The 24,454-nt window shown below is 40.0% G+C and overlaps 1 protein-coding gene across 9 annotated transcripts in view; it reads right to left on the bottom strand.

Annotated features, from left to right (window-relative positions):
• The window catches only part of LOC129638082 (teneurin-2-like), an 810,988-nt gene that overhangs the window by 93,529 nt on the left and 693,005 nt on the right, over nucleotides 1-24,454 (bottom strand). Inside the window, exon 1 of one of the 9 annotated variants that reach the window (XM_055562676.1) lies at nucleotides 11,509-11,626. The exons of the other annotated variants lie outside the window; for them this stretch is intronic. The gene's annotated coding sequence lies outside the window, so the exon portion shown is untranslated. Of the gene's footprint in view, nucleotides 1-11,508; nucleotides 11,627-24,454 lie in introns of those variants that run through there. 9 annotated transcript variants of the gene reach the window in all.

The raw sequence follows: 24,454 nt of genomic DNA, 5'->3' as shown, positions 1-24,454 counted from the left end.
ATGGAGTTCAAAAAAAATGTTCAATAAACCACAGAAAAGTAGGAAGAAGAAAAGTGAAAAATGAAAAATAGAACAAGAGCATGAATAGAAAACAAAGAGTAAAATGGCATAATTAAGCCCTAAAATAACAATAATTATATTAAATGTAAGTGATCTAAATACACAAATTAAAAAATAGAGATCTTCAGAACGAATTAGAAAATACAACCCACTTCATATTGTCAACAAGTAAGTAAATTTAAATATAACATTGCAGGCATGTTGAAAATAAAATGAAGAAAAAAGAGATATAAAGTTAACATTAACAAAAAGAATGCAGCAGTGACTATTTATATTAGATAAAGTCTACTTCATAGGCAAAGAAAATTATCAGAGATAGAGAGGGGCATTATATAATGATAAAAGGACCAATCTTCCAAGAAGTTGCAATTCTAAATATATATGTACAAAACAACAAACAAACAAACAAACAAAACTGCAAAGTATATTAAGCAAAAAGTAACAGAATTGAAAAGAAAAATATATAAATCCATAAACAGAGTAGGAGCTTTAAATACTGGAATTCAACAACTAGAAAATCAAGACAGATACAGAAGAATCCCAAAACACCATCAACCAACAAGCCCTATTTAACACTTACAGACTGTTCCTCCGAACAACAGCAGATCGTCACATCCTTAAGTACCCAAGTAACATAGCCTGGATTGTAAAACAAATCTCAAACTAAAGTCATACATAGTATGTTCTCTTACCACAATGGACTCAAACTACATCAGTAATAGATGAGAAGAAAATATCTAAACACTTAAAAACTAAACAACAATTTTCTAAATAATACATGGACAAAAGATCATACAAGATCAAAATATACATTAAAGTAAAGGAAAAAGGAAATATATCAGAATTTGTAAGAAACTACAAAAACTCTGCTGAGAGAGAAATTTACAAACTGAACACATTCATTGGAAAACAGGAAAATTCTCAAATCAATAATCAAAGCCTCCAGATTCTAGTAAAAGAAGGAAATACTAAAACTAAAAGTGAGAAGGAAGAGATTAATAAAGAACCAAATTAAATTAAACTGTATGGCACCCCACTCCAGTACTCTTGCCTGGAAAATCCCATGGACAGAGGAGCCTGGTAGGCTGCAGTCCATGGGGTCGCTAAGAGTCGGACACGACTGAGCGACTTCCCTTTCACTTTTCACTGTCACGCACTGGAGAAGGAAATGGCAACCCACTCCAGTGTTCTTGCCTGGAGAATCCCAGGGATGGGGGAGCCTGGTGGGCTTCTGTCTATGGGGTCGCACAGAGTTGGACACGAATGAAGTGACTTAGCAGCAGCAGCAGTACACATAAAAACAACACAGAAAGCAATGAAACTGGCTGCTTCTTTGGGGAAAAAAGTCAATAAAATTGACAAACTCTGGAAGAGTGACAAAGAAACAAGACACATGAGATACCACTAGATGCCTTGATGGCGTAAACAAGGTTCTTAGGGAGCATTTAAAAGAAATTTACAAGAATAAATTTGACAACAAAGATGAAATGGACCAACAAATCAATTCTAAGACTATGACAATTCCCCTAAAATGAAATATTAGATCATTTGACTAATTTTGTGACAAATATAGAAATTTAATTTGTAATTTTAAAACTCACATAAAAATCTCATGCCCAGATGATTACATTGGATAATTCCATCAAATGTTTCAAGGAGAATTAACATCAATTCTACAAAATCTCTCCCAGAAAATAGAATAGGGAGCACTTTACAATTCATTTTATGAAACTACTTAAACATAACAAGTACCAAAAACAAACAAACAAAAACCCCTCCAAAACTAAAGACTAATATTTCCCATGAATATAGATACATAAATTCTCATCTTAGCAAATATAAGTCAACAGTATATAAAAATAATTATACATTGTGACCACATAGGGTTTACTCTGGGGATGCAAGGATGGTTCAATATTTTAAAACATCAGTGTAGCCACCACATTAAAGAAACAAAGAAGAAAAATTACTGAAAGTACAAAAGGTATCTGGCAAAAATCCACATCTGCTCATGATAAAAACTCAAACACAAACGGTAGAGGGAACTTCCTCAACTTGATCAAGAGAATCAACAAAAAACCTATAACCAAACCACCTGACCTGCCTCTTGAGAAATCTGTATGCAGGTCAGGAAGCAACAGTTAGAACTGGACATGGAACAACAGACTGGTTCCAAATAGGAAAAGGAGTATGTCAAGGCTGTATATTGTCACCCTGCTTATTTAACTTATATGCAGAGTACATCATGAGAAATGCTGGGCTGGAAGAAGCACAAGCTGGAATCAAGATTGCTGGGAGAAATATCAATAACCTCAGATATGCAGACGACACCACCCTTATGGCAGAAAGTGAAGAGGAACTCAAAAGCCTCTTGATGAAAGTGAAAGAGGAGAGTGAAAAAATTGGCTTAAAACTCAACATTCAGAAAACGAAGATCATGGCATCTGGTCCCATCATTTCATGGGAAATAGATGGGGAAACAGTGGAAACAGTGTCAGACTTTATTTTCCCAGGCTCCAAAATCACTGCAGATGGTGATTGCAGCCATGAAATTAAAAGATGCTTACTCCTTGGAAGGAAAGTTATGACCAACCTGGATGGCATATTCAAAAGCAGAGACATTACTTTGCCAACAAAGGTCCGTCTAGTCAAGGCTATGGTTTTTCCTGTGGTCATGTATGGATGTGAGAGTGGGACTGTGAAGAAGGCTGAGCGCCGAAGAACTGATGCTTTTGAACTGTGGTGTTGGAGAAGACTCTTGAGAGTCCCTTGGACTGCAAGGAGATCCAACCAGTCCATTCTGAAGGAGATCAGCCCTGGGATTTCTTTGGAAGGAATGATGCTAAAGCTGAAACTCCAATACTTTGGCCACCTCATGTGAAGAGTTGACTCATTGGAAAAGACCCTGATGCTGGGAGGGATTGGGGTCAGGAGGAGAAGGGGACGACAGAGGATGAGATGGCTGGATGGCATCACTGACTTGATGGACGTGAGTCTGGGTGAACTCCGGGAGTTGGTGATGGACAGGGAGGCCTGGCGTGCTGCAATTCATGGGGTCACAAAGAGTCGGACATGACTAAGCGACTGACTGAACTGAAGATTATATTTAATGGTGATAGACTAAACACTTGTCCCCAAGGACAGGAATGAGGCATGGATGTCTGCTCCCATCACATTACTCAACACATTGCTAGAAATTCTATTCCATACAATAACACAAGAAAGGGAAATAATATGCATACAGAGGGGATTCCCTGGTGGGCCAGCGTTTAGGACTCTGCATTCTCACTGCCCAGGGCCTGGGTTCAATCCCTGGCCCCACAAGACACACAGCATGGCAAAAAAAAAAAAAAAAAAGCATACTAAGCAGGAAGGCAACACAAAACTGTGCCTCTTCATAGAGAACATGGTTTTATATGAAGAGAATCCTAAAAAACTTATGGAAGATAAGTGAGTTCAGGAAGATTATAGAATACAAGATAAAACATGTAAAAATCAACTGAATTTCAATATACTAGCAATAAATACACGGATACCAAAATTCAAAGTACAATGCTATCTATAATTTACAAAAAAAAAGAAAAATACTTAGATGTAAATCTGACAAAATGTGTACAGAAATGGTAAACTGAAAAGTAAACACCTTTTTGATGAAAGAAATTAATTCTAACTAAATGAAGAGACATGTTGTGTTCATGATTTGGAAGAATCATTATAGGAAAAAATACTAATTTTCTCTAGACTGAGATATACATTGAAATTCATGTAAAATTCCAGCAAAAAATTTTACAGACATAGATGAGATTATTCTAAAGTTTGTATAGAAAGGGGGAGGAACTGAAATAGCTAAAACAATTTTCAAAAAGAAGTGGAAGAAATCATCCTACCCAATTTCAAGACTTCTATATAGCTACAGTAACAGTACTTTGTGGTATTAGCATAGTGAACAGACACATAAATGTGAATTGAAGAGAATAAAATAAATAACCCAAAGACAGACACAAAAATCATGGCCAATAGAATTTTTACTAATGCAAAAGTAATTCAATGGATAACAGTTTCAAGAAATGGTTTTAGAATGGGTAGACATCCATAAGTTCCCAAAAAAGAAAAAAAAAAGAAAAGATATTGGCTTAGATTATTCAAAAATTAACTTAAAATGTATTTATTGACATAAAGTACAAAACTTTTATAAAAAGTTTTAGAAAACAACTATAAAACCTTTAGAATAAAAAGGAGAAAAACCTTTAGACTTGATACTGAATGCATAATCCACAAAATAAAACATTAATACATTGAACTTCATTAAAATTAAACACTTCTGCTCTATAAAAAGACCCTGATAAGAGGCTGAAAGGAACATCTACAGACTGAAGGCAGCTATTTGCAAACCATATAGCTGATAAAGGACATATATAAAAATAAAGAAAACATTTCTCAAAATTCAACTTAAAAAAAATCTGATTAGAAAATAGACAAAAAGACAAAGTGACATTTCACCAATTTATTTGAAAGATGTTTGACATCATTAGCCATTGCTGTTTAGTCACTAAGCTATGTCCAGCACTTTTGCAACCCTAGGAACTGCAGCCCACCAGGCTCCTCTGTCCACAGGATTTCCCTGGCAAGAACACCAGGGTGGGTTGCCAATTCCTTCTTCAGGGATCTTTCTGACGTAGGGATAGAACCAGAGTCTCCTGCATTGGCAGGTGGATTCTTTGCCACCGACCCACCTGGGAATTGAGACTACAGTGAGGTATTACCACAGACTTGCCATAATGACTAAAATTTAAAAAATAAAAAATAGTGACAACACTAAATACTGACAAGGATATGGAAAAACCCCTTAGACACCACTGGCTTAGGTATAAAATGACACAGCTACGTTGGAAAATGCACGAGCAGTTTTAAAAAACACTAAATGTGAAGTCGCGTACAGTCCCGTCACTGCCCGGTTGGGCACTTATTCCACAGAAACAAAACTTGTGTTCACACAGAAGCCTACACATCAAGGTTTACAGCAGAATGTTTACGCATAACAGCCCCAAACTGGAAACAACTAACTGATTGCAGACCTCTGAGAGGTACAGCACCAGAAAAGCCAAATGTCCATCTGATTCGGGATTCTGTCAATTCTGAATACACGTTCAATGCGTGACTGGTTAAACAAGACTCTGGCATACACATGACAGGAAATACTGCTCTGTAATAAAAGGGAATGGGCTACTACTATAAACAAAATCAGGGTGACTCTCTAGAGAATAATGCTAAGTGAAAGCAGCCAATTCCAAAGGTTACATACTTTATGCTCCATTTATATACTGTTCTTCAAATGAAAAAAAATATATAGAAATGAGAACAGACTAATGGTTACCAGGAAAAAGGAAGGAATGAAAGTATGAGGAAAACGATTATGGCTGCCAATGGTCAGTGTGAGGAACCCGTGCTATTGGTGATGTTCTGTGTCTCGGCTGTATCACTGTCAAAATTCTACGTTGACATCAGACTACAGTTGTGCAGGATATCGCTGTTGGTGGAAGTAGACTAAAGGTACCACAGATGTCTCTGTATTACTTCTTGAAATTGTACATGACTCTGGTTATAACTAAGAGCTTGATTTAAAAATTTAATCAGACAATCGAGCAAACCTGGGTTCGAACACCATTATGAAAACAAATGTTTAATTTGGGAGGTGACTTTTAAACTGGGTACCATGCTCCAAAATAGTAGTAGTATCATCGTATCACTCCTTTTGATTTTATAGACTGTCTGCTTCACTTATTTGAAACCCTTGCTTGGCCAATATAGGTCATTACATTTGTGATTTTTGGTACAGAAGAAAAAAAAACAATTTTGTGGTCATTGGAAAGGATCACAATGGGACAGTTATAAGATAAGAAGCAGCATCTGCCAACATATTTCTCATCTTAAAAAAATTCTAAAATAATAAGATATTAGTCTTCCTTTGAATGTGGCTAACTATCCATCCTTTATCTAATAGAATGTATTTATTACTTCCTATGGACAAGCACTCTTTGCCTAGCTGTCCTTGAAAGTGAAGGTCAAACATTCATGTGGGAAAATGCAAGTTTAGAGACTGATTTTAAAAAGTAATTAAAATTGCCTTGAAGCAGGAGGAAAGATGGTAACCAAAATTATAAATCTTTCCCCAAGCCTCTGCCTTTACTGGCACTGAAAAATGGCAATCAATGGATGGAACTGCCTCTGCCAGCTTGTTCCTGCTATGCTGAGCTTTTATTCTGTTACATTCCACATTTCCTCCCTTGAAGAGTGTTCACACTGCTTTTTTCATCAGTTGCCTAAGTGGGTTCCATCACTTTAGCAGAAAAGACTACAGAGATCTTGCCTGCAAGCCTTTGTCTAATTAACTAATCCTATGAGCTGTAACACTGTTCACTATTAACTTTTCAGATTATCCTACTACTTAAGGGGGTTGACTTGTTAATCACTGACAGCCCATTTGAGGTGTGTGTGTGTGTGTGTGTGTGTGTGTGTTGTACCTGTGTGGGTATGCAAATATGTGCAATGAATGATGCATAGGTGGACTTGACGTGTGTCTAAGGGAGAGCTACAATTTCTCTGTGACAACCAATCCTGCAGGCAGTTGTTTAAACTTGCCTCACCCTCATCAATGGTCTTTGATCACACTCTGGGAGTTGTTTCATTGTGCTTGAATATCTGTATCTTATAAATTGACTGCAGAGCTCTGAGAGGTATGGTAAAAGGAAAACCAAAAATCCATCAGATATGGGACACTGTCAATGCTGAATATACATCACTTTGGCCAATTTTCTTCCTCATTTCAAATTATGATACATCATGGAAGCAGTTTGTCCACAAGGGTATTTGGAGAAGGGTCAGTGCATGCGGTGCTTGTTTCCTAATATGAGCTGGTATCACAGATATTTTAGAAATCCAGTAAAAAATTTCATTATATAAGCACATTTTTGTTTTTTAAAAATGTATTTTTAAAAGCTCAACCTGAAAGCTTCTATAAAATATCTTTCTTCCTCCTGATAACATGTTAATTGGATTGTCTACTTGTTTTTTAAATAATGCAGGTATCATGCTTCTGTGTTTAAGAAGATGTAATGGATAATGCACGGTCCTTTTATCCTTAACTCCTCTGCAAATTTTGTCTATTACCAAAAGCAGAAATGCTAAGTCAACCTAAAAACAGTGCATTCACAGATTCCTTTCCTCTGTACTAGAACTCCTCTGTGAAAGTGCTTTATTTTAGAACCTTTACAGCACCAAATGAAATATAATACAGAAGTCATCCATAAAAGAGAGAGGAGGGGGGAGTCTGAGTCACACTCATTCAGCCTTCCCTACCCCCAGATAGCACTGTAAAGGACACAGTGTGAAAACCAGACTGTGTCCTGGAAGATTTCCAGTCTCTCCTCTTAGGAACATTTAAGAACAAGTCTGAACACAGATATACTCCAAAATATCTCAAGACTGACTATCCCTGTGACCTCTGAACGGACCAGGGAAAATCTGGTTTCAAATCGGCAAAAGTGGAAGATGGTGCCCTCGTAATTTAATGCACTAGTAAATAAGAGGTCAAAGGCAATTTGCTTTCTGCTCCCCTGTGCTGTTCTATTGATATGTCTGGGGATAAAAAGCCAACTCTGGTTAATGTCCAGAGCAAGAAAGGATAAGCAAATTCACAATTGTACTTTGCTCTCTAGCTTCAGAGAGACATGTTGCTGCTTTTTAGAATCTGTTAGGGTCCCTGGAGCCGTTTGTGTAGGAAATGGTGAGATAGGTCCCCAGATCTGCTGTCTATAAATTTGATGAATTGTGAAATGCAATGCCATTCCTCCATGCTAGAAGCCCCTAGGACCTAGAGCCACAGAGGGGCAGAAATGCACCCTGTAAGCCGAAATATTTGTGATCATGGTCCAACCTTGTGTGTTTGTGTCTTTTTTTACTTGAATAGCAATGAGAAGTCAAAAGTCTATGTCGGACTGGTATTTAGTCTAATTCCACACCCTTTTTTCCCTCTCTCCAGTCCAAGCTGTTTAACATTCACAAAAGTCAGCCTGGCTACACCTCCTGCTAAAATTTCAATATGAAATGTGGAAGTTTACTGAAGCCTTTGCTCTTCAGCTCCGCCTTCCCCACACGTGGGCCCCTCTGCTCTCTTCCCGTGTTCCTCTCTGCCTCCTGAGATCAGGAGCTGAACAGATGGCTGCACCTTAGGCACTGGCTAAGTAACCGTAACTGGAAAGACGGTCCCTCCCCTCCTCCTCCCCGCCAGGCAGAGCTCAGAGAGCCAGCAGAGCAGGCCTGGAGCCTGCAGCCTCCAAACCTAACGAGGGCAAGCAGTGAGCACCCGCTTCCCGTCTTGTTGAGTGTGCCCGTGTATTGATACATGAGACTGAAATCAGCATCAAATTATCACAAGGAGAGAAGGGTGTTGGACCACAGGTTTCTAGATGAAATGTCAAAGTCAGTAATTATCAAGCTTCCATGTAATGAATGCCTACAAAGTGCCACGTCTTGAGTTCGACTCCTTATATAAGTTGTCACTCATTTTGACATCCTGAAACATGCTTATACTTACCCATGTTTTGGAGGTGGGGAAATGGAGACTCTAGGAGGTTAAGTGACTTGCTAACTCCACACACCCAATAAATGTTCATGCAGAGATTAGGAATGAGAGTTATCCAAGCTCTGCCTTCATTATAAAACTCAGTTATGCTACTTCTGAGTATTTATCCAAAGAATATGAAAACACTAATCTGAAAAGATATCTGCACCCTCATGTTCATCTGCGCATAATTTACAAGAGCAAAGACTGGAAACAACCTAAGAGCCCATCAACAGAGGAGTGAATAAAGGAGTTGTGGAATGCATACATATAATGGAAAACTATTCAGACATAAAAAGGATGAAAGCTTGCCATTTATGACAACAGGAATGGGTCTTGAGGGTATTATGCTAAATAAAAATGTCAGACAAAGAAAGGCAAATACAGTATGATTTCATTCAGATGTGGAATATTAAAAAAAAATGAATGAGCAAGCAAAAACTAAGATTTGGGGGACGGGTCTACAGCACATCAAAATGTGGAAAATTCTTAAAGAGATGGGAGTACAAGACCACCTTACCTGCCTCCTGAGATATCTGTATGCAGGTCAGGAAGCACCAGTTAGAACCGGACATGGAACAACAGACTGGTTCCAAATTGGGAAAGAAGTACGTCAAGGCTGTATATTATCCCCCTGCTTATTTAACTTCTATGCAGAGTACATCATGTGAAATGCCGGGCTGGATGAAGCAAGCACAAACTGCAATCAAGCTTCCTGGGAGAAATATGAATAACCTTACATACGCAGATGACACCACCCTTATGGCAGAAAGGAAAGAAGAACTAAAGAGCCTCTTGATGAAACTGAAAGAGGCGAGTGAAAAAGCTGGTTTAAAATTCAACATTCAAAAAAACTATCATGACATCCGGTCCATCACTTCATTTGAGACAAATAGATGGGGAAACAGTGGAAACAGTGACAAACTATTTTGGGGGGCTCCAAAACCATTGCAGATGGTGACTGCAGCCGTGAAATTAAAAGACGCTTGCTCCTTGGAAGAAAAGCTATGACCAACCTAGACAGCATATTAAAAAGCAGAGATATCTAGTCAAAGCTACGGTTTTTCCAGTAGTCATGTATGGATGTGAGGTTTGGACTATAAAGAAAGCTGAGTGTCAAAGAATTGATGCTTTTGAACTGTGGTGTTAGAGAAGACTCTTGAGAGTCCCTTGGACTGTGAGGAGATCAAATCCTAAAGGAGAATGAGTCCTGAATATTCATTGGAAGGACTAATGCTGAATCTGAAACTCCAATATTTTGGCCACCTGATGTGAAGAACTGACTCATTGGAAAAGACTCTGATGCTGGGAAAGATTGAATGCAAGAGGAGAAGGAGATGACAGAGGATGAGGTGGTTCGATGGCATCACTGACTCGATGGACATGAGTTTGAGTAAGCTCCAGGAGTTGGTGATGGACAGGGAAGCCTGGCGTGCTGCAGTCCATATGGTTGCAAACAGCTGGACAGGACTGAGCGACTGAACTGAACCTACAACACAATCTGCATTCATATTTTTGTTATGAACTTGATTGCATAATGTGAGAGCATGGAGTCAATATTACTATTTTACTCTTACGAGAAAGTAAATAACATTCATGAAGACTCAGCTTCAATGATGACATGATATGATACTAAGGTACAAAATCCAGAAAGGGATGAAAGCAAAGAGAAATTTTCTCAGTATCTAAGTTCTTTCTTGAGGGCAGGGACCTTGTCTCCTGTCAGTGAATCTACTTCCAGGATTGGATACATTGCAGAGAACCTGATAACATGCAGGGCATGGTGGGGCTCCTGGTTACAAGGCTTTTCTCTGTTCCCCATTTCTTTGATTATAGAAAGCAGCCTTCATTTAGCCTCCATGACCTTTCCTGAGTTCCAATGGATAGATTCAAGCAATTGTTAATTAGGGAACGTAGGGAATGTGAGACCAGAAAGAAACAGTGAAGAGCAGCCATGGGACAATGTCCTGCTTCCCCATCTAAGGATGCACAGAACACTATCTTTGAGCTCTTTTGCAGACACTGAAACCCCCTCCAGGTGGGAGAATTTATGGTATGCTGCCCACAAGCATGTAAACTCGGACTAGTTAAACCTGAAAATGTTGACTCCTACTTACCTTACCACCAACCCATCAGAAAAATGTCCATGAGCTTGTTAGGGGAAGCACACTGATTGAAACTGCTCACCCTGGCCAGGCACCATTTGAATGAGTTGTTTTATGACAGGAGATCCTGATAAGGAATACGGAACTAATAAGCCACCACTAACTGGAAGAGTTCGGGAAAGGTTGAAAGCAGACACCGGTTGTCTGTCCACTTCCCAGAATCTCTCTCACTAGCATCCATTTTGGCTGAGCAATTTGTGCGCCACCAGGAAAGACTCTGAATTAGAATGATTGGCCAAAGACCACCCGCAAACTAATCCCATCACCATAAACCTGAGACTGCGAGCCACGTGGCAGAGCAGTTCTCCTGGGTTCCCTAACCCTACTGCTCTCCACCCAGGTGCCCTTCCCAATAAAATCTCTTGCTTTGTCAGCACGTGTCTCCTTGGACAATTCTTTTCCGAGTGTTAGAAAAGAGCCCAGTTTCGGGCCCTGGAAAGGGTCCCCTTTCCTGCAACAAGCTGATCACACGCTCTTTTACTATAAAACTTGTCACTATTTTCCCCAAGTTGAGACACGTTGTTTTGAGGGCATGAGCCCTCTGTGTTCCCCTTTGCCCGGCAAAGCAATAAAGCTATCCTTTTCTTCTTCACCCAAAAACTCTGTCTCCAAGGTATGATTTAGTGGTGTAAAGAAAAGCTGAGCTTTTGGCATCAAACCCACCTCTGATGCTGCTAAGTCACTTTAGTCATGTCCAACTCTGTGCGACCCCATAGACGGCAGCCCACCAGGTTCCGTCGTCTCTGGGATTCTCCAGGCAAGAACACTGGAGTGGGTTATCATTTCCTTCTCCAATGCATGAAAGTGAAAAGTGAAAGTAAAGTCACTCAGTCGTGTCTGACTCAGCGACCCCATGGATTGCAGCCTACCAGGCTCCTCTGTCCATGGGATTTTCCAGGCAAGAATACTGGAGTGGGGTGCCATTGCCTTCTCAACTATGTTTTAAATACCTGTGTATTTACATCAAGGAATCTAAAGAAAAAAAAAAAGGGAAAAAATTTTGAAAAATCCTAGCCAATTTTTCTTTAAGTGTTAACTTCCCTGAACATATTTCTTATGTCTATTGTTAATTTGCAGGATTTCCATAAAAATTTTCATATAAATTTTGTGACATAGTTCTTCCTGCTTTGTCAAACAAATACAACGTAAGCATTCTTTTTCAAGGTAGCTTCTGCTTCCTTAAGTAGAAAACAAAGCCTAAATATTGCCAACTGCCTGGAAATTTTTAAAATAGTACTCAAAGAGTAGGAGCTGGCTCCAGATACCAGGTGAAGTCAGATCAGTGGCCTGTCTTTGTGACTTAACTCTGGCTTCACATGGCCATGTGTCAAGAATCAACAAACATATCTGTAAAGATCCAAGTGGTAATCCCCCCGCCTCTCCCCCCGCATTGTAGGATCTATTGCAACTACTTCCCTTTGCCACTGTAGCACAAAAGCCACCAGGGAAAATACCTGAATGAATGGGTGTGTTTGTGTAACAATAAGACTTTATTTGCAAAAACAGCCAGCATGTTGGATTTGACCCTCAGGCCACAGTACTTCAACCCTTGCTCTAAGGACAGAGCCAACAAAATCAAGAAGTTTGGTTGCTGTTGTTCAGTTGCTCAGTTATGTCCCACTCTTTGCAACCCCATGGACTGTAGCACACGACTTCCCTGTCATTCTATTTCCTGGAGTTTGCTAAAACTCATGTCCACTGAGTCAATGATGCCATCCCACCATCTCATCCTCTGTCACCCTCTGCTCCTCCTGCCTTCAGTCTTTTCCAGCACCAGGGTCTTTTCCAGTGAGTCAGCTCTTTGCATCAGGTGGTCAAAGTATTAGAGCTTCAGCTTCAGCATCAGTCCTTCCAATGAATATTCAGGGTTGATTTCCTTTAGGATGGACTGGTTTGATCTCCTTGCTGTCCATGGGACTCTCAAGAATCTTCTCCAGTATCACAGTTCGAAAGTGTCGATTCTTTGGCATTCAGTGTTCTTACAGCCCGTCTCTCACATCCATACAAAACTACTGTGAAAACCATAGCTTTGACTATCCAGACTACACGGGCCTTTGTTGGTAAAGTGACATCTCTGCTGTTTTAATATGCTGTCTAGAAGTTTGGAATTCTGGCCAGTTATTAGCTTGAAACTCACCATGCCTCACCAAGTATCTCTCAGAGGAGGACTTCCTTACCAGAAATTTTGTTAACAATGTTGAATTAACACAAAGGAGACATTCATTATCAAAAAATGTTTTGTACTAACCAAAACAATGTAACTAGAGGCAATTGCTTGTATTTAGAAGGTTGCTGATTTGAAATTGATACTTTTTCTTTGGCTGCAAGCCAAAACTGTGCATCTCCAGAAGACAGACTTGTAGTTAACTGCTTTTGTGACAAGTTGGAAATTTGACCTTTTTACATAATATGTGTTTAGTTCTTTCCTGACTGCTCCTGCTAATTACTATTTTGCCAATTCTTTTCTGGCATTTAGATTTGTCACTGAATATTAAAAGCACCAATGATGATATCAAATCATTTTTTTCTTACATCACTGTTTCTCCCATGTTTATGTCTCTATTCCTTAATTTGCATGTCTGAGATCGATGATAATTCATTTACCAATGTCCAAAAATGTTGATAGTTCAGGTTTCAAGATCCAGAAGAATACAATCCCCTGGAAAGAAGCTCATATTCATTCTGGCTGAGGAGGATATTTACCAAGAAGTAAGGGGCAAGAATTTAGGTAATAGCTTAAGAGTTCATTTATCCAAACCTTTATTAAAAGGACTCTTTGTAGCCTGTGCTTACCATTGTAGCTTGGTTGTAAATCAATAGATAATATGAAAGAGGATTAGAAAATGCAGAGCCCAATAGAAAATATGTGCAAATTTAAAGAAAAAAAAACAAAACTCAATAGCATCAATCTCAAAATTATGTACTTGCATTCCTGCATTTCCTAATGATCCCTCAAGGTATACCACTTTATTTTTACAACCATTAGCACTGCCATTCACCAGAAACATAATGCTGTAAACACTTGGAGTTTCAAGGAAATGAAATTCTCTCACATTTGCCTACTACTCTCTGTTGTCTAATATAGTATCAAATGTTACAGCAGTGTAAACTCTTCCATACATGTGGATAAAAGCCTCTGCGGGAGACAGCTGTGATGTACTGCCTGAAATATAGAGGTAGCTTCTGATTTTTGAGAGGGGAATGTTCCCTCCCAAAGCAATTACCAACATCCCTCATGCTATGAAATGTTTGTGTTCTGGTACAACTGCCTGGAAAGTGAATCTGCCTTCTTCTTTGCCTTTGATTAGAAAAATGGAAGGTCATTCTTGTGGGGAAAGAATAAAGGCACAAAGAGGTCATCAAAACCCCACTTTCAACAGATAGATACTCTTTAAGTCCTGGGAGTGGAAAAGAAACCCAGGCTTGATAAATTAATATTGGTTTTCAATAGAGGTTGCTGGAAAACCTAAGTAGTCAGGATTGTGGGAAACATCAGCTGAGGACCCAAAGCACAAATGGCCGGGCAAACAAAAGAAGGGCACACACCAGAATCAGATGTCAGACAGATTCTATCAAACGCCTTCTCAGATGCCCCAGCAGGATAACCTGCAGTTTTCAGTGGGGACTCAAATACAACTTCATAACACTTTATGGAAACAGCAGGATTTTTAAAAAAGTAACAGGTTGATTTGGCCAGCAGGACCAGTTGATGACAAAGAGGAGAGACAACACAACATATTTTGAGGGATGAAAAAAACAGAGCAACATGTTTCCAGTAAACCACCAATGGAGAGATTACAGATGGGACTGGACTGTCCTAATGTATAAAAGGTGATTCACATGTCAAAGGACATTCATGATTTATGATTTGGTGTGAGTTTTATCCCAAATTGTCATTAATGTGTGTACCTGGATATCTGCAATCTTCCATTTATATGAATTGGGAAGGTCTAAATTACTATATCATGTGAGAGACTATACTTGCTAACTCTTTAAACACCATTATCATCCTTTATTTTTTTATGGGTTTCCCAAGTGGTGCTAGGGGTAAAGAATCCACCTGTCAATGCAGGAGACAGAAGAGATGTGCATTCGAACCCTGGGTCAGTCCCCTGGAAGAGGGCATAGCAATACCACTCCAGTATTCTTGCCTAAAGAATCTTATGGATGGAGGAGCCTGGCAGGCTACAGTCCATAGGGTCACAAATAGTTGAACAAGGCTGAGGTGATACAGCATGCAGGAATGCAGACCACCCTTTTATTCACTAACTCCATCTGCATTTTACCAATGAGCAATAAAATAAAGAAACCTGGCTTAAGAATACATAAAAGCGGCAGAGGCTGGATAGGAATCCAGGTATCTAGTTTTAAACCTCGATTTCACCCACAAACGTCACCTCTTTTTGTTTCTATCCTGTGTCCTCTATTGTTTCTAAACAACAGGTTAAATTTCTACAATGTAAAAATGATCTAAAATTTTAAGCATTTCGAAATGACTCTATTTCCAACCACCTCTCCTTATTATCTAAATTTTGGAAAATTAAACTTTATTTCCAGTAAGAAGAAACTTCAAAAACAAAAGAATGATTTTCCAACCCTCGTTTGCGTGCTAAGTCACTTCAGTCATGTCCAACTCTTTCTGACCCTATGGACTGTAGCTCCTCTGTTCATGGGATTCTCCAAGCAAGAATCTTGGAGTGGGTTGCTACTTCTTCCTCCAGGGTTCCAACCCTTAATCAAGGTTGAATTCCTTGACCTCTCTTTCAGTGTTAACCCCTTTTCCATTATACCCAAGTGTTTTCATGTGATTTGTTAAAAGATTAAATTTAAATTAAAATTTACTCCAGGGGAATTCTGCACTTCTCCTTGAGATGATGAGTGACAACTTGCAATCTCACAATCATGATAAATGATCGCTGTAATAAGGAGACACTAAAAGGAGAGGCTCAGCTGGTTGAAGGAGGAGAAGAGTCAGACAGTCCAATAACTGGGGCTTGACTTCATTCAGTTTCTAAATTTTGCACTCAACAAGCACTTACTGTGCATCTCCAAAGAATTAGGAACTATGCTGAATACAGTGGATAGACAACAAATAAGACAGGGACTCTGTTTTGAGCTTCTTGCCCATTCCTTGGAAATCAGACCAAAGCACAGGTGATTATTGTAAGTTTGTCACAGTGTCAGAGCCATGAGCAAATACAATTGATACACAGTGATGATACTGTATACAGTTGTGGCGCTGGAGTGACTGAGGAGATATCCCACATCCAAGGGCAAAGGAGAAGCCCCAGCAAGACGGTAGGAGGGGCGAAATCATGTTTAGAATCAAACCCCATACCTGCCAGAGACAGTCAGAGGGCTCAAACAAACCTTGTGTGCACCAGGACCCAGAGATGCCACAGAGACTGAGACAGAATTGGGTTTCAGTGTGTCCTGTGGAGGTATGGGTCAGCAGTGGACCCGCAGGGGCAGGGGCTCTGGGTACAGCAGATTCAGGTATAGCATATGCTCTCTTGGAGGAGGTTGCCATTAACCCCACTATAGAGCTGCCAGAACTTACACAGGACTGGGGAAATAGACTCTTGAGGGCACAGACAGAACCTTGTGCTCACCAGGAACCAGGAGAAAGGAGCAGTGACCCCACAAGAGACTGACCCAGACTTGCCCATGAGTGTCTAGGAGTCTCCAATGGAGGCGTGAGTCAGCAGTGACCTGCTGCAAGGTTGGGGGCCCTGAGCGTAGCAGTGCTTGCATGGGACCTTTTGAAGGAGGTCACCATTATCTTCATTACCTCCACCATAGTTTGGCCTCAGGTAAATAAAAGGCTTCCCTGGTGGCTCAGAGGATAAAGCTTCCGCCTGCAATGCAGGAGACCCAGTTCGATCCTGGGTTAGGAAGATCCCCTGGAGAAGGAAATGGCAACCCACTCAAGTATTCTGGCCTGGAGAATCTCATAGACAGAGGAGCCTGGTGGGCTAAAGTCCACGGGGTCACAAAGAGTCAGACACCACTGAGTGACTTCACTTTCTTAAAATAACAGGGAGGGAACAGAGCCCCACCCTTCAACAGAAAATTGGATTAAAGATTTACTGAGCATGGCTCCGCCCATCAGAAGGAGACCCAGTTTCCTCCTCAGTCAGTCTTTCCCATCAGGAAGCTTCCATAAGCCTCTTATCCTTCTCCATCAGCTGGCAGACAGACTGAAAACCACAATCACAGAAAACTAACCAGTCTGACCACATGGACCACAGCCTTGTCTATCTCAATGAAACTATGAGCCATGCCATGTAGGGCCACCCAAGATGGATGGGTCATAGTGGAGAATTTTGACAAAATGTGGTCCACTAGAAAAGGGGATGGCAAACTACTTCAGTATTCTTGCCTTGAGAACCTCCTGAACAGTATGAAAAGGCAAAAAGATAGGACACTGAAACATGAACTCACCAGGTCGGTAGTTGCCCAGTATACTACTGGAGATCAGTGGAGAAATAACTCCAGAAAGAATGAAGAGATGGATTCAAAGCAAAAACAATGCCCATTTGTGGATGTGACTGGTGATGGAAGTAAAGCCTGATGCTGTAAAGACCAATATTGCATAGGAACCTGGAATGTTAGGTCTATGAATCAAGGCAAATTGGAAGTGTCAAACAGGAGATGGTGAGAGTGAACATCAACATTTTAGGAATCAGTGAACTAAAATGGATTGGAATGGGTGAATTTAATTCAGATAACCATTATATCTACTACTGTGGGCAAGAATCTCTTAGAAGAAATGGAATAGCCATCATAGTCAACAAAAGAGTCTAAAATGCAGCACTTTGATGCAATCTCAAAAATAACAGAATGATCTCTGTTCATTTCCAAGGCAAGGCATTCAATATCACAGTAATCCAAGTCTATGCCCTGATCAGTAACACTGAAGAAGCTGAAGTTGAATGGTTCTATGAAGACCTACAAGAACTTCTAGAACTAACACCCAAAAAAGATGTCCTTTTCATTTATAGGTGACTGGAATGAAAAAGTAGGAAGTCAAGAAATATCTGGAGTAACAGGCAAATTTGGCCTTGGAATACGGAATGAAGCAGGGCAAAGGGTAATAGAGTTTTGCCAAGATAAATGCACTGGTCATAGAAAACACCCTTTTTCAATAACACAAGAGAATGCTCTACACATGGACATCACCAGATGGCCAAAATACCAAAATCAGAGTGGTTATATTCTTTGCAGCCAAAGATGAAGAAGCTCCATACAGTCAGCAAAAACAAGACTAGGAGCTGACTGTGGCTCAGATCATGAACTCCTTATTGCCAAATTCAGACTTAAATTGAAGAAAGTAGGGAAAACCACTAGATCATTCAGGTATGACCTAAATCAAATCCCTTATGATTATATAGTGGAAGTGAGAAATAGATTCAAGGAATTAGATCTGATAGACAGAGTGCCTAAAGAACTATGGACAGAGGTCCATGACATTGTACAGGAGACAGTGATCAAGACCATCCCCAAGAAAAAGAAATGCAAAAAGGCAAAATGGTTGTCTGAGGCAGCCTTACTAATAGCTGTGAAAAGAAGAGAAGCAAAAGGCAAAGGAGAAAAGGAAAGATACACCCATTTGAAAGCAGAGTTTCAAAGAATAGCAAGGAGAGATAAGAAAGCCTTCCTCAGCGATCAATGCAAAGAAATAGAGGAAAACAACAGAATGGGAAAGACTAGAGATCTCTTCAGGAAAATTAGGGATACCAAGGGAACATTTCATGCAAAGATGGGCACAATAAAGGACAGAAATGGTATGGACCTAACAGAAGCAGAAGAGATTAAGAAGAGGTGGCAAGAATACACAGAAGAACTATACAAAAGAGATCTTCACAACCCAGATAATCATAATGGTATGATCACTCCCTTAGAGCCAAACATTCTGGAATGAGAAGTCAAGTGAGCCTCAGGAAGCATCACTACAAACAAAACTAGTGGAGGTGATGGAATTCAAGTTGAACTATTTTAAATCCTAAAAGATGATGCTATGAAAGTGTTGTACTCAATATGCCAGCTAATTTGGAAAACTCAGCAGTGGCCACAGGACTGGAAAAGGTCAGTTTTCATTCCAATCCCAAAGAAAGGCAATGCCAAAGAATGCTCAAACTACGTACAATTGCACTCATCTCACACGCTAGTAAAGTAATGCTCAAAATTCTCCAAGCCAGGCTTCAACAGTATGAGAACTGTGAACTTCAAGAAGTTCAAACTGGATTTAGAAAAGGCAGAACAACCAGAGATCAAATTGCCAACATCCATTGGATCATCGAAAAAGCAAGAGTTCCAGAAAAACACCTACCTCTGCTTTATTGACTATGCCAAAGCCTTTGACTGTGTGGATCACAATAAACTGTGGAAAATTCTGAAAGAGATGGAAATACCAGACCACCTGACCTGCCTCTTGAGAAATCTGTATGCAGATCAGGAAGCAACAGTTAGAACTGGACATGGAACAACAGACTGGTTCCAAATAGGGAAAGGAGGACATCTAGGCTGTATATTGTCACCCTGCTTATTTAACTTCTATGCAGAGCACATCATGAGCTGGAATCAAGATTGCTGGGAGAAATATCAGTAACCTCAGATATGCAGATGACACCACCCTTATGGCAGAAAGTGAAGAAGAACTAAAGAGCCTCTTGATGAAAGTGAAAGAGGAGAGTGAAAATGTTGGCTTAACACTCAACATTCAAAAAACTAAGATCATGAGATCTGGTCCCATCACTTCATGGCAAATAGATGGGGAAACAATGGAAACAGTGACAGACTTTATTTTTTTGGGCTCCAAAATCACTGCAGATTATGACTGCAGCCATGAAATTAAAAGACACTTACTCCTTGGAAGAAAAGTTATACCCAACCTAGACAGCATATTAAAAACCAGAGAAATTACTTTGCAGACAAAGGTTCATCTAGTCAAAGCTATGGTTTTTCCAGTAGTCATGTATGGATGTGAGAGTTGGACTATAGAGAAAGGTGAGTGCCAAAGAACTGATGCTTTTGAACTGTGGTGCTGGAGAAAACTCTTGCGAGTCCCTTGGACTACAAGGAGATCCAACCAGTCAATCAGAAAGGAAATCAGTTCTAAATATTCATTGGAAGGACTGATGTTCAAGCTGAAACTCTAATACTTTGGCCACCTGATGCGAAGAACTGACTCGTTTGAAAAGACCCTGATTCTGGGAAATATTGAAGGCAGGAGGAGAAGGGGACGACAGAGGATGAGACAGCTGGATGGCATCACTAACTGAATGGACATGAATTTGAGTAAACTCCAGAAGTTGTTGATGGACAGGGAGGCCTTGCATGCTGCAGTCCATGGGGTCACAGAGTCGGACTGGACTGAGCGACTGGACTGCACTGACCGTAGTGTAAAATGAATCCAATCCCCATTTCTTCAGTTCGATTGGAACAGGGGTGAGCACATGACCAAAGTGAGGCCAATGACAGTATCTTCCCCAGCATTAGGGAAATATTTGGAGGTAAAGGAGAGACTAATTGAAATCAATTATATTCGAGTAGTTAGATCTGTAATGTACAAGTTTGGGAAATGTGAGATCAGAACCCCCTGCTCATAAAGAGACAAGCAGATGCAGAAAAATTGACTTTGTGAGTTAGAGAAGAATAAAGCAGTTGCACTGAGATGTAGGAATGAGAGTCTATATGGTTTTCCAACTCCTAGTTCTAGTACTTTGCAGGGCTACATAAAATTCTATACTTTGATTCACATCTCTATACCCAAAGGAAAAGAATTCCATTTCAGCTTTAACCAACTTGAGATAGTTTCGCATATTTGGAACACAGAAAGATCAATTTAAGAAGCTATCACCTGGACTTAGATGTAATTAAGATGATTTGATAATACCATAATCCACCCTGCATCCCCCTATCCTAGCATTCTATAAACAAAAGCCCTTGGAAATGGCCACCTTCCCCTTTGTTTATGCACTCTGGTTACATCTTCTCTGGAAAGGCTTTACTATTTTCCTTCACACTTGACTCATATAAGAGTTAGCTGTTTCAGATAATAAAATCTTAGGCTGAAAAAGCTATTTACCCCATTTTCTGTCTGACCTTGCACATATCTTGGGCATCCAAATGCCTAGGTACAATTTGATGATGCTAACAAGTCTGTCTGCCAGTTTGACTTGCTAAGCACACGTCGGCAACATTCAATGCCCTAGATATGTAAACTGCTGAAGAAATAATATTCAGATGGAAAAATATTCATGGCCTGGTGACAGAAATGTAGCTCTCAACTCACTTCACGTAACAGAAGCCATATAGGAAGCATACAGGTAGAAGCATCTTGACACAGTGCTTGCTTGCTTGCATGGGTCAGTTTAGGAGAGACTCCACAGTGGGATGATTCCCTATTCCAGATGCCAGCGAGGGCCTCTGTTCCATTGCAGCTACCAGAGGGCCTGGAGGATATGACGCACACTCCACGGGAAAACAGCCCAGAGTTTAGGAACAAAACGCATACTACTCAACAGTCACATTTCCTACAGCACTCATGAATATGTTTCCATATGCAGTAACAGCCAAATTATTTCAAGCATGCCCCATTTTGTCTCTGCATTAGAATTTACCAAAAAAATAAAAGATAAGGATGTAGGTGGAGGTGGGGAGAACACGTCCCTCGGGTTATTAGCATCAGTTCTTAAATGTAACATTTCCATGCTAGCCCTATAGCCAAATGCCAATCTTTTCAGTTTTTTCATGCAAATAACAATATCTAAAATATAAAAATATGGTCTCTTCATTTTCACACCAATCCTTCAGCGAAATCAGCCTTCAATTTCACATTTAAAATAGGCACTGTGGCTACTAGGAATTCCATGTTTGAGGAATGGAATTCTATTCCAGTACCCAGCCACCAAAGATGCAGAGCAAACAATGGAAAGCTTTTTTGCTCTTCACTGGAAAAGGAGCAGAGTTGCCCAGCATTTCTGAAGGTTTTATAAATTAAGAAAGCGGATAGTAAGTAGCTTGGAAAAGCCAGGTATATAAAAGAACAACTGAGAAATATTAAAGAATTGCAAATGCAGGATTGAAGGAAATTTTATTATTTTAGCATAAAGGGAATTGCCAGAATGTAAATTAACATCCAAGTAGGATACGTAAAAACTAGTGGGTGGGGGAATCCACAGTATTCTACTTTGAGGTGAAAACACTGTTAATTTTCTGTCTTAGTCCACTCACTTTTCCCCTGAAGTAATATTCAAGAGTTCAGTCTCTGGGTCCACACACACAGTTTTAAATTCCAGCTTGAACACTCTTTGCTATCTCTGACCCTTGAGCAAAATTTTTAGCCTGTCTTCGTCTTTCATTACCCCTCTGAGAAATGAGAATAATAATCCTCACTTTTCTAGGATAGTACTGCACAGACTTAGAGCAAACATTCTAATACAGGAAAGCACCGCCTAACACAGAGTAAGCATTCGTACATGCCAACAAGTCTACAAGAATTTGTTCATTTACTTAAAACAAAAAGGCAGAGGGAAGGGAACGTGATTTGGCCAAAATCCTATAACTGAATTGTAACAGAAGTGTGTTTAGACATAATCATACGCAGAAAACAGAAAGCCTTGCGTTGTACTTGGAAGAGTTCCCAGAATGTCTTCCCAGGTGCATATTTGAGACCAGAAGATATATCTCCTTTAACCCCTTTTCTCACTGAGGCTTGTTAAACAGCTACTGAGACTACAGCAATTCCGCTCCTTGCCCCCTCCTTCCCGCTTATCTCCCTTATTCCAGCTTGCCTGTCCCCAAACTGACCATTGCACACATCTTTTCTCTCTTAGGAAAAACAAGGGAAAGAAGTGGCAACTATACACTGTTGCTTTCTTGCCCTGTCCTGCTAAGTTGTAACATTTTAGAATTTCACAAACCCATTAACAACTTCCTTCTGTAACTTTCCAGGCACCAAAAGAAAGAAATTTAAAAAAAAAGAAAAGAAAGAAAATACATGATTGTTATTGAGAGCTTCTTAGATTGAATATCTTAATAATTCTGTTTAAAACAAACAACATGATATAATATCATCCCATTTAAAAGATGAGGTACCTTAGGCCACTGACATCAAGTCAAACATCTAGTGAGTGTTAGAGATGGTTTTTAATTCAGTCTGATGCCAAAACAGGAGCTGTTCAACTCTCCCACTGGAGAACATTAAAGAAATGGGAGACCCAGGGGACTTGGCTGTCTATTCCAGAAAGATGCATTGTTTCTTTCAAATTAGAACAACTATCAGTTCAGTTCAGTCGCTCAGTCCTGTCCAACTCTTTGAAACCCCATGAATTGCAGCACGCCAGGCCTCCCTGTCCATCACCAACTCCCGGAGTTCACTCAAACTCATGTCCATCGAGTCCGTGATGCCATCCAGCCATCTCATCCTCTGTCGTCCCCTTCTCCTACTACCCCCAATTCCTCCCAGCATCAGAGTCTTTTCCAATGAGTCAACTATTCACATGAGGTGGCCAAAGTACTGGAGTTTCAGCTTTAGCATCATTCCTTCCAAAGAACACCCAGGGCTGATCTCCTTTAAAATGGACTGGTTTTATCTCCTTGCAGTCCAAGGGACTCTCAAGAGTCTTCTCCAAAACCACAGTTCAAAAGCATCAATTCTTCAGTGCTCACCTTTCTTCACAGTCCAACTCTCACATCTATACATGACCAGTGGAAAAACCATAGCCTTGACTAGACGGACCTTTGTTGGCAAAGTAATGTCTTTGCTTTTGAATATGCTATCTAGGTTGGTCAGAACAATTATAAGGTAATATAAAAATCTGAGAAGAGGATATATCCAAACATGTTCAAAGATAGCATACTAAAAAAAAAGTCCCTGTGGAAGATTAATCAAAGAGATTTTTGAAGGATATAGATATTAAGCTTTTAATATTTCAGTTCATTATTTGTGACCTGCTTCTGCCACAAAAGGGAGAAACTGTCTCCTTTGTCCTCTGCTTAGGAAAAGTATTTACTCTCTTCTCCCTGCCTTAATTCATGTTGCTTTCCTTGCCTGGATGGGAATAACAATGAAGATGGTGGTGATGATGATGTGAAGATATTCACTATAATAAGACCTACCACTTATTGAAAGCTCACTTTGTATCAGGACCTGTGCTAAGAATTATATATGTGGTCTCATTTAATGCTGAAAACAGTGATGAGGAGTAAGGACAATGATTCTCCCCATTGTACAGATGATATGTCTGAGATTAAAGAGGGTAAGTAATATATTCAAGGTTGTACATGCAGTAAGTGCCAAAGATGGGACCAGTGACCAAGCATCATGACTTCTACATCACCTGATAGACCCTCTGCTGCCCTAGCCTCTTCATTTAAAGCTGTGACTCTTGAACATCAAAGAACATCAGAATCCCCTGGGAGGTGTATCAAAACACAGATTGCTGTCCTACTCTGAGAGTCTGTCAGTCAGTAAGACTGGGTTGGGGAGGGAACAGGAGTTTTTATGTTTCCATGTGACTCTGATGCTTCTGATCCTAAGACCAGAATGTAGAGAACCACTAACCTAATAAAATCTTCTGTGTTTTTGGACCTGTGAAATGGG

This window comes from Bubalus kerabau, chromosome 1 (assembly GCF_029407905.1).
Source record: "Bubalus kerabau isolate K-KA32 ecotype Philippines breed swamp buffalo chromosome 1, PCC_UOA_SB_1v2, whole genome shotgun sequence".
In the NCBI taxonomy this organism is placed as follows: Eukaryota; Metazoa; Chordata; class Mammalia; order Artiodactyla; family Bovidae; genus Bubalus; species Bubalus kerabau.
The sequence above is the reverse complement of the archived record's forward strand: the minus strand, read 5'-3'. Positions and strand labels throughout refer to the sequence as shown.